The 18,344-nt window shown below is 41.4% G+C and overlaps 1 protein-coding gene across 2 annotated transcripts in view; it reads left to right on the top strand.

Annotated features, from left to right (window-relative positions):
- pvalb6 (parvalbumin 6) overlaps window positions 1-18,344 on the top strand; it is a 67,191-nt gene that overhangs the window by 26,500 nt on the left and 22,347 nt on the right. The gene's annotated exons all lie outside the window — the stretch shown is intronic.

The following is an 18,344-nucleotide window of genomic DNA, read 5'->3' as shown; positions in this document are numbered from 1 at the left end:
CAGGTTGGGGTGCAGGGTCAGGAAAAGACTTGTGCTCCGTAATGCAAGCTACAAGCCACCCATGGCCACCTGCAGGACAAAAGAGAGAAAAGGGAGGAGAAGGGGGGGGCAGCAACGGGATGACCAGGGGTGGGGACCGCAGGCCAGCACACAGCTCCCGAAGCTCCGGCCCAATCAGCAAGTCCCAGGTTGGGGTGCAGGGTCAGGGAAAGACTTGTGCTCCGTAATGCAAGCTACAAGCCACCCACGACCACCTGCAGGTTCCGGTGTCCGGCAAAGGATGCTGCAACATGGACAAAAGAGAGAAAAGGGAGGAGAAGGGGGGGCCAGCACAAGAAACTACAGGAGCGACTCTGACACACTAAAGTTTACACTACCTAGAGATTTACCAACACCAGCTAGAGGTTTACTAAACACTAACTATAGGCTTTACTAAACAGAAAGGTTTTAAGTTTAGTTTTAAAGGTGGAGGTGGAGTCAGCCTCCTTAACCCAGATTGGAAGTTGGTTCCAAAGTAATGGTGCCTGATAGCAGAACGCCCGCCCTCCAAATCTACATTTAGATACTCTAGGAACTACGAGTAAACCTGCACTCTGAGAACGGAGAGCTCTGACAGGAACATAAGGCACTATCAGGTCTTGCAAATAATGCGGAGCTAAGCCGTTTTGAGCTTTATACGCAAGTAATAAAATTTTAAATTGGATTCTGAATTTTACGGGTAACCAATGGAGCGACGCTAACACTGGAGAGACGTGGTCTCTCCTGCTAATTCCTGTCAGTACTCGTGCTGCTGCATTTTGGATCAGCTGGAGCCTATTCAGCAAATTACTTGGACATCCTGCTAACAACACATTACAGTAATCTAGTCTAGAAGATACAAACGCATGAACTAGTTTTTCTGCATCACTCTGTGAGAGGATTTTCCTAATCTTTGCAATATTACGGAGATGGAAAAAGGCTATTTTACAAACCTGATTGACATATGGTTTAAACGACAAATCCTGATCGAAAATAACACCAAGATTTCTCACAGTTGCACTGGAAGCCATCGCAACACCATCTAATCCCTTCCTAAGATGCTCTGGACCAAGAATGATAACCTCTGTTTTATCTGAATTTAGAAGCAGGAAATTTCTGGACATCCAGTCCTTGATGTCCCTAAGACATGCCTGAAGTTTAACTAACGGTTCTGTTTCATCCGGCTTCATAGACAAATAGAGCTGCGTATCATCAGCATAACAATGAAAGTGTATGCCGTGATTCTGGATTATACTTCCCAACGGCTGCATGTATAAACTGAACAAGATTGGCCCTAGCACTGAACCCTGCGGAACACCATAACAGACCCTTGACTGTTCTGAAGAAACCTCATGTACATGAACAAACTGGAACCTGTCAGATAGATATGATTTAAACCAACATAGAGCTGTCCCTTTAATCCCAACAACATGCTCTAACCTGTGCAGTAAAATGCCATGATCTATAGTGTCAAAAGCAGCACTGAGGTCCAGTAGAACCAGTATGGACACTAATCCCTTATCTGAGGCCATAAGGAGGTCATTCGTGACTCGAACAAGTGCTGTCTCTGTGCTATGATGCATTCTGAACCCTGACTGAAAGACTTCAAACAGATCATTTCTATACAAATAGTCACATAACTGGCTTGAAACTGCCTTTTCCAGAATTTTAGACACAAATGGAAGGTTGGAAATTGGTCTATAATTAGCTAAGGTGTCTGGGTCAAGAGAAGGTTTTTTAAGTAAAGGTTTAATTACTGCGACTTTGAAAACCTGTGGTACATATCCTAAACTTAGGGATAGGTTAATTTGGTCCAGTATTGTCGTACCAATAAGAGAAAAAACATGTTTGAATAGACGAGTCGGGATGGGGTCTAACATACATGTGGTTGACTTAGCTCTATTAACGAGTGAAGTCAGCTCAGGGAGGTCTATAGGATCAAAACAGTCTAGAGACAAGTCAGAGCCTAGGGAAGTCGCTAAAGCTGAAGAAACACCTACAACCGGCTGGTTGATTTCTTCTCTAATTCTCGCGATTTTACTGTTGAAGAAGCCCATAAAGTCCTCACTACTGAGAGCTGCAGGAATGCACGGCTCAACAGAGTTGTGACTCTTTGTCAGCCTGGCTACAGTGCTGAACAGAAAACGTGGGTTACTTTTGTTATCCTCTATCAGCGTTGAATAATAAGCTGTTCTGGCTTTGCGAATGGCTTTTTTATATACTATTAGAATATCTTTCCATTCACGATGAGAGTCTACAGACCTACAAGAGTACCACTTCCTTTCCATTTTACGCACGTTTTGTTTCAACATGCGGATATCTGAATTGTACCAGGGAGTTAAGCTCCTGTGGCTAGAAACCCTCCTTTTCAAAGGAGCAACTTCATCTAAAGCTGAATGCAACAAATCAGCAGTGTTACTAGCAAGGAAATCAACATCTGCAGAGGTAGAACCCAGGTCACTGGCCTCGACTACATCACTATTTCGCACTGTCGTAAGATAAGCAATGGCCTCCCTAAATTTAACAATAACTTCATCAGACAAACATCTGCTAAAATAATACCTCCTATTTTGCACTTCAACATCAACAAAATTAAATTCAAACGTTATTAAGTAATGGTCGGATAAAAGGGAGTTTACAGGTGACACCAACAGACCATCAGTTTCAACACCGTAGGTGAGAACGAGATCGAGAGTATGATTAAAACAGTGCGTCGGTTTATCCACTTTTTGTGAGATACCCATTGATTCTAGAAGAGAATCGAAGGCTAATTTAAGATTATCGCTTTCAACATCCATATGAATGTTAAAATCACCCACTATGATGAATTTATCTGTGCTGATCAATAATCCAGAAAGGAAATCTGAAAATTCAGACAAAAACTCCAGATACGCACCAGCAGGGGGCCGGTACACTACCACTAACACAACTGGCTTCTCTGATTTCCGGCTCGGAAATTTCAGACCAAGCATGAGGCTTTCAAATGTATTATAGTTGCACTTGGGTTCAATTTTTGTTTGGAGACCGGAGTTATAAATTGCTGCGACTCCTCCGCCTCGGCCCGTGCTTCTAGGAATGTGATGATTAAAGTAGCCGGGCGGAGTTGATTCATTCAAACTAACATACTCTTCCTCCTGTAACCATGTTTCTGTTAAGCAGAAAATATCACTCCTGCTCTCTGTAATTATATCATTTACTAACAGAGACTTAGAGCTTAATGATCGTATATTTAGTAGTCCGCATCTAATTTTTCGGTCTGTAATTGGTACCAAATGTGCATTGGTTTTAATTTTTACAAGGTTATCTTGGTTAACGCCTCTATAACGCTGCACCTGGTGAACTTTTGGAGGGCGGGGAACTGCAACCACTTCTATTTTGCTAGGCACCTGGCCAGAGTCGCCAATATCATGTAATCCTACAGTTTTAGAGTCGCTAATTACATAATGCAATCCTACAGTTTTGTTGGCAGGCGTTGGTCCTTGAGAAGCAACAGATGTGTCGCTGAGCCCTTTAAGACTACCCTTCCTCCGAACCGTCACCCAGCTGCCCTGCCTGGCCGGCTGCCGGGGAGCTGCAGGGGAGCGGTTACGCTCAGCTGCTACGGGCCGGTCCGCAGAGGATTCTATCGGACTATGGTCTAGTTGGCCAAACCGGACCTCTAACTGACTAAGCCTCGCCTCCAGCCCTGTTAAACTACAGCTCTGCATCCTGGCCTGGACCCTGCATTGTCAGGGGGAGTGTCTAATAACATTGGCCAGATTTCTAGACATAAGAGCTGCACCATCCCGGGTGGGATGAATGCCGTCCCTTCTAATCAGACCGGGCTTTCCCCAGAATGTCTCCCAGTTGTCAATAAAGTCCACGTCGTTTTCTGAACACCACTGAGACAACCAGCGGCGGAGCGAGAGCATGCGACTAAACATGTCATCGCTGGTCAGATTGGGGAGGGGGCCAGAAAAACCTACGGAGTCTGACATGGTTTTGGCGAAGTTACACACCGAGACAATATTCATTCTGGTTACTTCCGACTGGCGAAGACGGGAGTCATTAGCTCCGACATTGATGATAACTTTACCATATTTACGATTACCCTTTGCCAGTAGCTTCAAATTTGCTTCTATGTCGCCCGCTCTGGCCCCCGGGATGCACCTAACTAAGGTCTCTGGAGTCGGCTTCACATGTCTGACTATGGAGTCTCCAATCACCAGGGTCGGTTTCTCAACAGATGTGTCGCTAAGTGGGGAAAATCTGTTAGACACATGAAGCGGGTGGTGGTGTTCCGTGAGCCCTTTAAGACTAGTCTTCCTCCGAACCGTCACCCAGCTGCCCTGCCTGGCCGGCTGCTCGGGAGCTGCAGGGGAGCGGTTACGCTCAGCTGCTACGGGCCGGTCCGCCGCTAGCTTAGCCTGGTTAGCTGAGGAGGCTCTCGGACTATGGTTTAGTTGGCCGAACCGGACCTCTAACTGACTGAGCCTCGCCTCCAGCCCTGCAAATAAACTACACTTTAAGCACTTACCGTCTTCACTAAAGGAGGCAGAGGAATAACTAAACATTTCACACACTGAGCAGGAAAGAGGTGAAGCGGTGGGAGCCGGAGCGGCCATGCTAAGATGCTAACGGAGGCTAACGGACAGAAAATGTATCGGTGATTGGTGACAGTGAAAGTTACGGAAGAGAAAATGAGCGAGTGTTGAAATAAAGACAGTAATGTACCAGATATAGTGCTATTTTACCAGAAAACAGTCTAAGTTTTAGATAAAAAGTCGGGAGAGATCTGAGCCTGCAACGCCGTGAAACGGCAGCAGCACAGACCGCAAACACCAGGAAGTGACGCGATGCGTGACGCAATACGTTACCCAATCAGCAAGCAAGACTCAACCTCCCATATACTGCTTTTAGCAAGATAATGCACCATGCTACACTTCAAACAAGGATTAGGTATGGTTGGTAGAACATGATAAAGAGTGCACGGTGTTCATGGCGTCCCAACACGCCAGATCTCAATCCAATCAAGTCTGATCCAAGAAACCCCCCCGAGGAATCAGCAACACAGAACACAGAACCTTCGCATGGAGGTGAGGAAACATCTGCTGCCATACTTGAACAGGTCAGAGCTGCTTTGATGCCTCCAGGTCGACAAATGCAATATTTTGTATTTGTAAAAAGGAGATGCATCAGTGGATAAGCTTCAATAGTCATGAACCTCTGGTAGCATGCTGGAGAGATACTACAACCAGTACTCGAGTTGAGGGGGGATGAGGGGGGATGACATCCCCCCTGAAATAAAAATGGTCCAAATCATCCCCCCTGAAATAAAAACAGTCCAAATCATCCCCCCTGTAAAACTCCTATCCCCCCTTTTCATCCCTTATGTCATTTCATCAATGAATGTGGTTTTACTGCTATTTCAACATTTAGAGTCATCACCAGAAAAATAACTTATTTGACAATTTTCTCCTGTTTTAAGTAGATTTTCACTTGAAATAAGTAGAAAATCTGCCAGTGAGACAAGATTTATCTTCTTATTACAAGCAAAAAAATCTTGTTCCACTGGCAGATTTTTCTACTTATTTCAAGTGAAAATCTACCGTACTTGAAACAGGTGAAAATTGTTGTTTTTTCCAGTGATGAGTCTTGTTTTAAGTGTAATGAGATTTTTTTTACTAAAATTAGACATTTTAACTAGAAATAAGACAAATATTCTTGTTAAGATTTTGAATTTTTGCAGTGATCTATTTTACTTATCCTGTGAAGGACAGAGTCATATTGTTAAATTCAGAAAACTGTTTTTTATTGTTGTGTTTTGATGTATTTGATGTAAGCCCAGTAGATATTTAAAGCTTACAGAAGGCTGCATTTAACTGCTGCTATGTCATTCCTGCAGTATTTCTGCAGGTGTTTTGGTCAGTGCTATTATTTGTAATATATTATATTATTTGTAATCAGCACAAATTATCTTTCCCCATATGATAAAATCCACCATCCCCCCTGATTTTTTTTTTTACAACTCGAGTACTGACTACAACCTGAGGTTGTTGAACGTGCTTGCTCTTTCTTCACAAAGACACTCTTTAGACTTCCCATTAGACGAATAACAACAGTTAGATTAACTACTCGGAACACCCATGAACACTTCAAACACATTATAATTACTATTTAACTCCATGCACAATATTAACATATTAAAGACGTCCATGGTGAAATGAGTTCGTCTTTCAATCAAGCATTTTGTGTATTTCTGAACCAGGAGCTGTAATAGAAAGTAATCCGTTGAGATATTCATCGGACCCCCTCTCCGTTAATAACTCAGTCATTAGAGTGACGGCGCATCACCGAATCGTTAAACAATACCGGCACAGTCTATTCCATAAAGTGCACTACAGCAGAATGAACTCATCTTTAGTCTTGGAATTAAAGTCAAACAAATTTCTCCTTCGCCGATAACAAATCAAACACAGTCTGTTAGATAAGGAGACTTTCTTGTTTTCCATCGTTTTCCTGAATTCATCAAAGCGTCACTTTTTCTGTTGGGCTGTTGCGTTGACTGACAGAGCCAGTGGTGCCGTGTGCAGACTGAATAAATCCCCCCCGTTTTCTTCTCTCCTTTTAAATCTAATCAGATTATACTGTGGTTGAAGGTGTGCACTTAATAAATCCAACAAGTCATACCGCCATGGGACATTAGCAGCGAGTGGATCGATGCACATGAGATGCCAGAGCATTATCTTGACTTAATTACAGTATCTCTCTGGTGTCAAACCCCTCCCTCTCTTACCCTGCAATGCATAAATACAGGCTCACGTTATACACCAGTCCATTGGGTTCAACAACTGCTCCAGTCTTTTCACTGGAAAGGTTTTAGAGAGTTGCTGCTGCAAGAGCTCGTCTTGGTGGAAGGAGTTTGATGCATTGCTTACATCTGCTGAATTATATTACTAGATGTTGTTTCTTCTCCCCACTTCATAGTGAAATGGTGGTTGAAATAAGCTCATCATTCACATACACAGACTTGTACTAGCCCCAGTGCAATACAGTTAATATAAAGGTCTCTGTTGTCTGCTTCGCAAACAGGATGTTTGCAGAGGGATTGCGACACGAGCAAGTCCTTGACTGCAAAAAGATTTCAGCTGCAATGCGGCTGACTTTGAGTGCACGGCAAACCGATATCCAGCTGGCATAATGTGTGTTAATGGACCATTCATGTAGCAATAGTCTCTTAAACTTATATTGCTCATAAAGACATGCACAAAAGCAGAAAGGCGGATATGTAGGATGAAAGCGTGAAGCAGGAGCTGCGGTCCATACTAATGCTGGCCTTGTAACGCTATCAACGATATCATAATAGTGTGTCACTGGCCAAAGTTGAGCTGCAGAGGACTTAAGGTGTTTGGGACTGCCTCATTTTTACTGTCTGACACGTGTGTTTGCTGCATCCCATCCTCAAAGCACATTTCCTGACGCTTCTTCCACTCCAAGGTCAAGCATGTCTTTGTTCATTTTGGAAACAAACATGTACCGTTTTTCTGGAGGCTTATTGATTAAATGCACTGTATGTTTCTACACATTTATTTATAACTTTGTGAGTAACAGAGAGCTTATAGAAAACCAAGAATATACGCAGGCTGTGTTAATAATGTATAAATGCATCACAAATTATATTTTATTCTAGGAGTGTAATGATTAATCGACAGAATTGACATCATCTGTTGTTATTTGTATATCATTGATGTAAATGAACAATAGTTCTGTCTTTTCTGCTTGAAAGGGAACATTCGTATGTTTCTTGTTGTATTGTACTATGGGGTGTCTGGGGGACAGTATCTCATGTGGTTTGCCGAATAAGAAAAATAATAATGTCTGAAAAATGACAATGGAAATGGAGGGAAGGAATAAACAAGCAATGTCACCGGATGGCAGATGTGCTTAACAGCTGTCATTTCATGGAGACACGTGGAGGGCATGACTGAGATCATAGCTGATTAGTTGAAAAAAGAATCAACAGATTAGTTGACTTTAGTTGCTAGTTGTGCTCTTTTTCCATCACATTCTCTTTATTTCAGCAGACTCACACACATAAACGAGGAAATGCTTGAGAGCAGGTGTGTTTGACACTTGGGCTCGTCTTCAAGTGCCGAAAATCCAGCTTCCATGTTGAATCCACTGCAAGAAAATAAACTTTACAGTTCCTGAACCGGGAGTCAATCTTCATTGACCTCCATGTTAGAATACCTAACTCTGCAGCAAGAATAACACTTTTATAGCGTGGTTTAAAACCAATCCTGCTTTCCATAACTAGATTTGACATCCATAACCGCTGTAAGGATTACCTATGTGGATTACAGGTAAAATTACAGAATGCCACAAATTGGAAATGTTTGAAGGTGACGCTCATTTAAGCATCAGGCCGCTTGTGCTTCCCATGTGTCTGCTAAACACAGTAGTCATTCCTGACGTTGCAGCTCCACAGCTCCGCTGGTGTGGATTAGCTGAAGGAGCCAGGACCCACAGGGGATCGTTTCAGAACTGTTCCAAGCAGAACTCTGATAGGATCCACAGCCAATTAGCACACAACCCATGGGCTGACGCCGGTAGACATGGCTGACTGCGATGGGTTTAATCCTGCATGTGGCAAGCTGAGGCAATGGCAGGGGTCCCAACAGAGCAGCGTTAGTCCTTCTTTGAGCTCTGGCAGCACTTTCGTCAGTGGAGACTGTTAAAACTAGTTGAACTGTGATTGATGCATGGTGGGCGTGTTCCAGCCAGCTTCCAAAACTAATCATTTTGCTCATTTTCAACATGGCACAATATGAGGAAGAAAAGGCTTCAAAAGCACTACTCAGAGAGTCTGTGGCTGATGTCACAGGGGACTGGTCCAGCTCTCTCATACAGTTTCCGGTTCAGCAGTAATGTATATGAGTTGTAGTTTGACAACAGGGGTTATCAATGCTTTGAGTTGGCGATATACACATCACTTTTGGGTGAGTCCTTTTCCTCAGAAACGCAGGCAGTGGGGGAGTACTGGGGCCTTGTTAGGGCCACTAGATGGTTTGCCTCTGATATTGAAAAAGGGTAGAAAAATATGTCCACTACAGACCCTCCCCCATGTGTGATTTGGTTGACAAGCACAGACGTATATACGCAATTTGATTGGCTGATGTTCATGTTGAAAATTAAAATGAGCTCAGTGCAGGCCAGGGCCCTCCCGGGGTTGGTAGAGGGAGCAATGCCCAGGATTGTAGCTTAGGTAGGAGCACTGGGTGATATAATGGGAAAAAAAATCGGGGATAAAAAAAATATTTAAAAAAAAGAAAAAAGAAAAAAAAAAGAAGATTAAAATGTGAACTTCTCTCATCTTATGACACGAGCAATGCCTCAGAGCGACACAAGCACCCACTTTTACCCCATTCAAGTCAGTAGCACGCCTCCCACACGTACATGTGAGCCTGCGGTTAGCTGTGCATCTCCGACAGGCTGGAATGGTATCTGTCCGTAATAAAATCCATATTGCAGTTTAGATTAAAGTTCTTTTCGTGAGTGGTTAAAGTCATTAAAGCCTCTAAAACGGTCACTCCACTCTCAGTTTGGAGCATCAGGGAGTATCCCTGACCAGCGACCAGCTGCTTCTCAGGCAGGGAGCAATAGTAAGGGGCATAATGTGTTATTTTCCTGCAGCTAAAGACGTGCCTGCTGGATCATATTCCAGGTTCTTGCTCCTTTTTCTATGATCAGTATGGGCAGAAACACACTGCAGATGGACCGCTGGTTAATAAAACATAGGGTAACCCTGAGTGTGTTACTGTGAGGTATTTTCACACCAAGACAGATCTAACGACTGCAAGTTTCCACCAGCGGTTCACCTGAGTCATCTGCCAACACTGTGACATCATCATCAATCATCATCATCATCATCATCATCATCATCATCATCATCATCATCATCATCATCATCATCATCATCATCATCATCATCATCATCATCATCATCATCATCATCATCATCATCATCAGTTCCTGCTGAGCTGCAAACAGAACATCTATCCATCATCCATCTTTTTTCCTCTCTTTTTTTTCTTCTTTTTTTCCTTTTTTCCTTCTTTTTCCTTTTCTCTTTATTCTCGACATTTCAAATTTTTTCTCGAAATTTTGACTTTTTCCTCGACATTGACTTTTTTCTCGAAATTTTGACTTTTTTCTCAATGTTTCGACTTTTTTCTCAACATTTCGACTTTTTTCAAGAATTTCTGACTTTTTTCTCGACATTTCGACTTTTTTCTCGACATTTCGACTTTTTTCTCGACATTTCAACTTTTTTCTCGATATTTCGACTTTTTTCTCAAGATTGTACTTCAACATTAATCTTGACATTTCAACTTTTTTCTCGAAATTTTGACTTTTTTCTCGAAACTTTGACCTTTTTCTCGAAATTTTGACTTTTTTCTCAACATCAACAGCATCCATCCATCCATCCGTCCGTCCGTCCGTCGAAGCCAAAACTGGTCTTCCTCCTTCCTCCCACTGTTAGACCGGTAGATGCTCACCCTTTCTTCAGGAGTATGGGATATTCATTGTTTTTTGGCCTTCTTCTTTGATTTCCTCACATCTCTCTTTATTTTCCATTTTGTAAATGATTTCTTTTCTCATAATTATGTTGTTCTGCATGTTTTACTGTATGGTCTGATATAAAGTAAACTATCTCCTATTCTTCAGTCTCAATGTTTTATTTTCCATTGGAAGCCTTTAGACATTTCTTTTTCTACTTGGAAAAATCGATAGTCTTCAAAAAAGGCCCCCCCATGTCTTCACCTCCATCACATTTTCTGTCATTTCTGAGTGTTGGAAGTCATACTGACCCTGAAGACACTCTCCGCCGGTCCCAGACACCTGTTGCTTAAATTCACGCCGCTCTTCAAGCCAAGACTGGCAACAGATACTGTGTGAATCTGACAATCCCCCTCATCGCTCATCCCAGAGCCCGCGCTTCACACGCTGCAGCTCCGCTCGGCAGTCCCGGGGTGTGCGCTTGACAGCAGGCATATGCCAACCTCCATGTGGTCTTCAGAGATTTGTTTTGGTCTTTTATCCGTTCATAGATGGTGTGTAATCAAGTCATCATCACCCTACTTCCTGTTGTTTTGTAGAAAAATATGTCATAGAAAAGAAAAGGAGTAACTTCATTACAGGTTTAAAGTTTCAAACAAGTCTAGAATATCCCAAAAACTTTTAGATTAACGGTGCCCTGCTATCATGATAATGATTACAGCTGCCACATGTACCACCAACATCACACAATAACTGGTTACTGAGGAACCGGTTATTATGGTTCTGAATTTATTAATAGTTTATTTTATTTCATTTTTCAGTTTGTTTGATTACTTCAGCTTTAGAGTTTTTTAGTTAGGCAAGTGCATCAGTATTCTTAGTTTTAGTTTTTAAGAACTGGATCATTTTAGTTTAGTTTTAATCTTAGTTTTTCAGCAAATTGACTTGAAAAATCTAGGATGAAAGGATGTCAGCTATGCCGTACAGCACAAAAAATCCTTTATTCTTTCCTTTCAGTAATTAGAAACATAAAGTGATAAATAAACAACAAGGTATGAAACGAAAACTATTAATTTCACCTGCAATTCTGTTCGTTTCAATTAGTTTTGACTTTTTAAGTTTAGTTTTTATTTCCATTTCAGATAACAGGATTCTATTTTCACTTTTAAGTTTAGTTTAAGCCGTGTTTTCTTTTTACTATAATGTCTGCTGTGAAGTTTGATGAAATAATACCGCCACTTCATTAAAATGTTAGCATTAGCAGTCGCATACTGACGTTTGGATTTACCGTATTTTCTGGACTATAAGCCGCTACTTTTTTCATAGGTTTTGAACCATGCGGCTTATACAAAGGTGCGGCTATTCTGTGGATTTTTCTTCCACCGCTCGGGGCGCTCTAACCAGAATTAGAATCAGAACTAAGACAAAATAAATGCAAAGAAGAATACGCTACTTCTTCTTTAGCAGATAGAAGTAGGTAGAAGTAGATTTCAAACAGATAAATAGATAAATAAATAGCGGTTATTTTCTCTTGGTTCTGTCCCGTTTTAATCAGCAAAGTTGCTGCCGTGTTAAAAGACACTGTTAGGAAAGGATCTATTTAGGTACAAACATGTACATCATTTACAGTTCAAAATGGTTCTGTACATGTAGTAAATATCTAATCGAACAACAGAAATATCTGCGGCTTGCATATCTTTTTTTTTAAATAGAGTGGGTGCAGCTTATATACAGGTGCGGCTTGTATATCTTTTTTTTTATTATTTTTTAAAAAATAGAGCAGCTGCGGCTTATATACAGGTGCGGCTTATAGTTCAGAAAATACGGTATGTAAAATCTGCTTCAAGTTGGTCTAAAAGGTTGGTCTAAAACAGAGAGCATGTACCATTGTTATTTCATAATATTACCATAATTGATCATATTAAGTATTATGTACCTGATCCTGAATAAATGTTAACTGTAGAAAAAATCTAGATGCATTACCATGATTGAATATAATGAAAATAATTCTTCAAATTTCTCTCAAGAGTTTCTTAAGAATGAAGGTCCAGCAGGTGTAAATGGTTCAGGTGCTTCAGCTTAGTCTGGGACATCCCGTCTCCCAGAGTGTTCAGGTCAGGGGCAGACACGGGGAAGGATATCTGACAACCTCTGACACCGGACTCATACGTCTTCCTGTTCTAGGTCACATACACAAAATGTGCTTTTCATCGGTGCAGCTTTCCGTCTCTTCCGTTTACCCCCTGCTTCCTGACTTCTCTCTATCATAGTATCACCCGTCCACCCAGGCACGTCAATCATTCTTTTCCTACTGTAAGTCTCTTGGCGTCTTAGTGCTGCTGATGAACTGTGTGTCCAACATCGGCAGAAACTGCCGACAGAATTGTTTTTTTGCATCAAAATGCGTTGCGGGATTTAACCTCTCTACATGGGAAAAAGATGAAAGAATATTCAAAGGTGGATGATGATTATCACTCGGCTGAACATAAAAATATGCATAAAAATGGTTTCCGCTCTTATTAAAAAACAAAAGAAAACACAGATTCTTTATTTTTAAACCAATGTTGACCTTTTGTGTGCTTTCTCACTGTGAGAGACAGACCGGAAAACTGCTGAGACGGAGAAATATAATAGTGGCATCGAGGACAAAGACGGCTGTGTTGCAGTTATTTCCTCTCCTGCTGTTTCACAATCTCTCTCTCTCTCTCTCTCTCTCTCTCTCTCTCTCTCTCTCTCTCTCTCTCTCTCTCTCTCTCTCTCTCTCTCTCTCTCTCTCTCTCTCTCTCTCTCTCTCTCTCTCTCTCTCTCTCTCTCTCTCTCTCTCTCTCTCTCTCTCTCTCTCTCTCTCTCTCTCTCTCTCTCTCTCTGTGTTTCTCTCTCTCTCTATGTGTATGTGTGTGTGTGAAGTATCAACCAAACAAGTTACATGCTTACTTTCACACTGACAACTTGAATTTTCAAAGATTTTGAATTCTACCAGTGACTGAGAGTCTATTATGTTATGAACTACTTCCAGTTCTCTTTGTCGGCACGTTCACACATTCATCTGTTTAGAACCAACAACCCCCCTTCCTCCAATTCTTTGTACATATGTATCGTCATGATACATAGGTTACATGACGAGATGAGTTACATGACATAAGCATTACTTCTGATTTTGCATAAACTGTTTTGGTGTGAGTCGTACTATTACAGTTTTTCTCTATTGCTTAAACACATTTCACGATACTGCCCTCACTTTTCACAAAACTCTAAACACAAAACACTTTTCTAAAGCTACGTACACTAAACCTCACAGTTTCTTTTCAAAACCAACCCATCACACCAAAACATTTGCTCATATGCTCAAAAACCAACCCATCACACCAAAACAGTTGCTCATATGCTCAAAAACCAACCCATCACACCAAAACAGTTGCTCATATGCTCAAAAACCAGCCCATCACACCAAAACAGTTGCTCATATGCTCAAAAGCAAACTCTGACACCAAAATACCACTCAAGGTTTGCAAAAATGTAAACACTACTGAGCATCATTAACCACATTACCAAAAAAATTGAAAACACAATTTTCACAGTGTGAGACTGTTCTTTTTACAGTTTTACAACTGCCAGGATGCATTTGAGCAACCCTTATATATTCTCAAATATGTTTTGGGCATTTACTATAGATTAATGCAGAAAATGCAGTAATATCACAACTCAATGCAAAAATGAGTACTGTAAACTCCATAGAGGATCCATTACACACAATAGATACAGCACAGTAACAATGTTACACAATGTTCAGGGTGCGATTTCTTTTACTGTATTACAGTACGTTTGAAAATTGACACAGTATGATGTTGACATCGAAATCATGGGGCGGTATCACGTCGGGCTGGGTCGGGCCACAGGACCTCATCAACGTCACAGGCAATACTGTCCATAGCCAAACAACGTGGGACGAATGCCCTGGCATGCCACACCCAGCCTTGGAACGCCTCCACAGCCACATCATCAAAGGCCAGGTCCATAGCCCTGAGAAGGTTCTCTCTGGTGTAAGGTTGGCGGTCATAGACCTTCCACCGCCATGATGAGAAGAAATCCTCTATTGGGTTTAGGAACGGAGAGTAGGGTGGCAGACACACATTACTGTAATGAACTGCTGATTGATGTTACTGTAAACCACTCTCTGACCTGGATGCTGCGATGGAAGCTAACATTGTCCCAGAGGATGACGTATATGGGAAGATCAGCTGGCCCAGGAATCTGCTGGTCTGACACAAACTCCTCTTCTTCTGTCTTGATCATCCATTTTTGTTTTTAAGCCTTCAGCAAACTGCACTGACTTATAGGTGTGGTCACATCATTTGCAATAGGTGTTTTCAATTATGAGTCGTTGTGTCTACTGATTGACACCAGGTATGTTCATTGTGTTCAAGTTTTGCTGATTGTGGGTAGCATTTTGCATCACATGAGCTTCACAATGCATATTGGAGCAGAGTTATATGCAAAATGTGTTTTAGCACAGCAAAATGTGTTTAGAGTTTTGAGAAAAAGGGGATGGGTTTTGTGAACAGTGTCTACAGGTGAATTGTGTTTGTGGTTGTGGCAAAAGGGGCATAGTTTTACTAAATGTGTTTAGGCAACTGGTCATTCGGTTTAGAGTACTGGGTTTTGTGTTTTGGCAATAGAGAAAAACTGTAAAACTCAGCTAAGTTAGTTTTGATTACGGGGTAGGTATAGAAGTTCTACAACGTTTCTGCATGATGTATTTTATTTGGACCCAAATTCAAAAGATTTTCCATCTTTCTTCAACCTTTTACGGTCTCTTTCTCTTTCCTCTCATCCATCCCACCTTTTGCTGTAATTTAACTTCACAGTTGAGCCAAATAATCAATTTTCCTTTATTTTGATAAGATGTGAAATCTCAGGTTTTACTCAAATCCGGTGCTAAAAGCCAGAGCCTCAATTGCTATGTTCAAAGTGAAACAAAAAATAAAAACTACACTGCAAAAACCCAAGGTACCAGGAATATTTGTCTTATTTTCCAGTTAAAATATCTCATTTTTAGTCAAAAAATCTCAATACACTTAAAACAAGAGTCGTTGCCAAAAAAAAGAACTTGTTATTTGACAATTTTCACCTGTTTCAAGTACATTTTCTCTTGAAATAAGTAGAAAAATCTGCCAGTGGGACAAGATGTATCTTCTCATTACAAGCAAAAAAATATTGTTTCACTGACAGATTTTTCTACTTATTTTAAGTGAAAATCTACTTGAAACAGGTGAAAATTGTTGTTTTTTCCAGTGATGAGTCTTGTTTTAAGTGTAATGAGATTTTTTTGACTAAAAATGAGACATTTTAACTAGAAATAAAACAAATGGTAAGATTTTGCAGTGTAGAAGCCATAAAAATGTGACAAAAAAGAAAATTAACATAATGAGCCTGTTATCGCTAAAGACTGTAATTAAAGTCTGTGGTGAATTTCTTTATGCTGGTCACCTTAGAGCAGATGGTTGATGAGAGCTCCAAACGTAAACGAGTCCAAACACAACAGTGACACTTTAACATGGACGTTGTTCAGCTGGGACACGTTGATGATGGCATATTGATATTTAAATTTAGCCTCCAAGGGCGGAGTTTTGGTGCTAAACTTCACCGGTTGAGTCTCCTTTCTCTATCCATCCTACCTCCACCACATAAGGAGTCAAAGCTCAGCTGTCACTGTCTAGATTCTAGAACCACATCTTCACTGGTGTCGGTTCGCCGCTTTGTTGATACCAGTTTAATGTCTGTTAATCACCCACCTCATCTCCTTCACTGCTACTCTTCCCAGTACTCTATCACCTTCCTCTCTCTCACTGAGCTGATGACTCTCATGGCAGATGACTGGAAGAAGCACCCAAGCACAAAATGGGATCATGACACCCCGACACCCCCACCCCCACCCCCACCCTCTGCAGCCCTTGGGCGGCTCTGAGGAGATGGAGAAGCTGATAAATCTGGCGAACTAGCAATGACCCGAGGGAGAGAGAAAAAAAAAATCCTTCTTTGCATCAAAATTCCACCAAGATATTTAAGGTGGGATGAGAGAGAAAGGACTGATATCTTTCTTGTTCTCAATTTAATGTTTTCTTTTGATCAGATCCTCGGGAAAGGACTCAAGAAAGCCAGGAGAACGAGGCACATTTCATATGTGCTTCTGTGAATTCTGATAACCAAACAAAATAAGTAACTTGTCAGCACCGTTCAAGGACTTTATCTAGCCCACAAAAAGGTATGAACGCTGATCCAACGTCTCAGCGTCCTGCTTTCTTGTTGCTTTGATAAAGCCTTGTTACTGTGTTCATGAGTTCAAGAATACAAGTGAATCCCCACCAGAACCAGCAGCCTGCTGATACACCGGGGGTCTCATACCCACCACCACGCCCTAAGGCCAGCCTCAATATGAAGTGTTGGGGAATGATTTAATTACATCACTAAGGAGCAGTTGTTATGTCACAGATATGCACAGATATTCTGATTCTGATTGTGGTCTTAAAGGTTTTTCTTGCCAATTTGAAATCTAAAACATCAGAATTTTGGCGTTTCTGTCTTTTCATTTTGCAAGTTTATAAAGTCAAAATTACACTGTTATGCAGCTGTTTTCTCTTCAAATGACCCTAATATGTCATGTTTCTCAGAGAAAATGTATGTTAACTGGCTAGATTTAATTTGAGTTTAATTTGAACGTTCAAAGCAGAACAGCACTGCATCTGTTCATCTCAGCTCAGCATGTAAAGAGAGATCCATCCACGCCGCATAGCCGTGGTCACGTATCGCACATCCATCCAGGCTGACAGGACATGCATGGACGAGTAAAAACTGAGCTGGAAGAAAAAAAACTTTGCTGCAGATTGATCATTCAACATCTTCCCTACTGCACGTTTTGTTTGACTAAATCCAGCCGTTGGCTGCGTACCAACAAGTAACCAGCGCGGATAGAAATACAGAACTAGCACTTCCAGATACGAAACTATTCCTCTCACGCCTCCCACGGCAGAAACAAAGATGGCTGCATGCTGCCTAGACAAGAGCATTTGTTTTTGTAGCATTGTTTATGCTACATCTTGATAATGCATTGATGCCGGGACAATTTCTGATACTAGTCTTGTTTAAAGACTGCTGTTCGATGGCTAAAGTAGGTTGAAACGTTATCTGGTTGGGAATTTAACCAAAAAACCTCTTGAATAGCCAATATTTAGTGATATCAGAGCCCCGTGTCACCATCGCTCGTCTCATTGAAAGACAGCAAATGCCAAACAATTTAGATGTGACAATAAGCAAACGTCGGATTGATTCCCCACAATTGTGGACTCCATGCACCCTTAAAAAACCCTAAATGAGATAACACATGATGAACGGTCGTGCATCTTGGAAGCATCTATACAAGTCAAAATTGCTGCTGAAACAATTACAACAACCTCTACGTGACATGCCACGATTGAACGGTAAAGATAATAAATCTCTGGCTTTGATAAACTATTCTGCCAGAACACAAACCAATAAAACTTTTCTCCTAAACATTATCTTGACAGTAAATGAACCCATAAATCCTGTCAGCGAGGAGGGCTGAGTCGCGTTTACGGTCTAACACACACTCGCACCGTTCTCCACATTTACGCTGCGTACGTGAAACTGCAGCGCATAAATCCATCTCGCCCAATAACGCTTGTTAATGACTTTGCACGCATGCGGCAGCCTCTGAGTTCTGAGCGGGCAGAGGTTTCTGGAGGTTAATGTGGGTGGTGCTTCGGTAATGT

Source organism: Cololabis saira, chromosome 21 (genome assembly GCF_033807715.1).
Source record: "Cololabis saira isolate AMF1-May2022 chromosome 21, fColSai1.1, whole genome shotgun sequence".
In the NCBI taxonomy this organism is placed as follows: Eukaryota; Metazoa; Chordata; class Actinopteri; order Beloniformes; family Belonidae; genus Cololabis; species Cololabis saira.
This window is presented reverse-complemented; position numbering and strand designations above follow the sequence as displayed.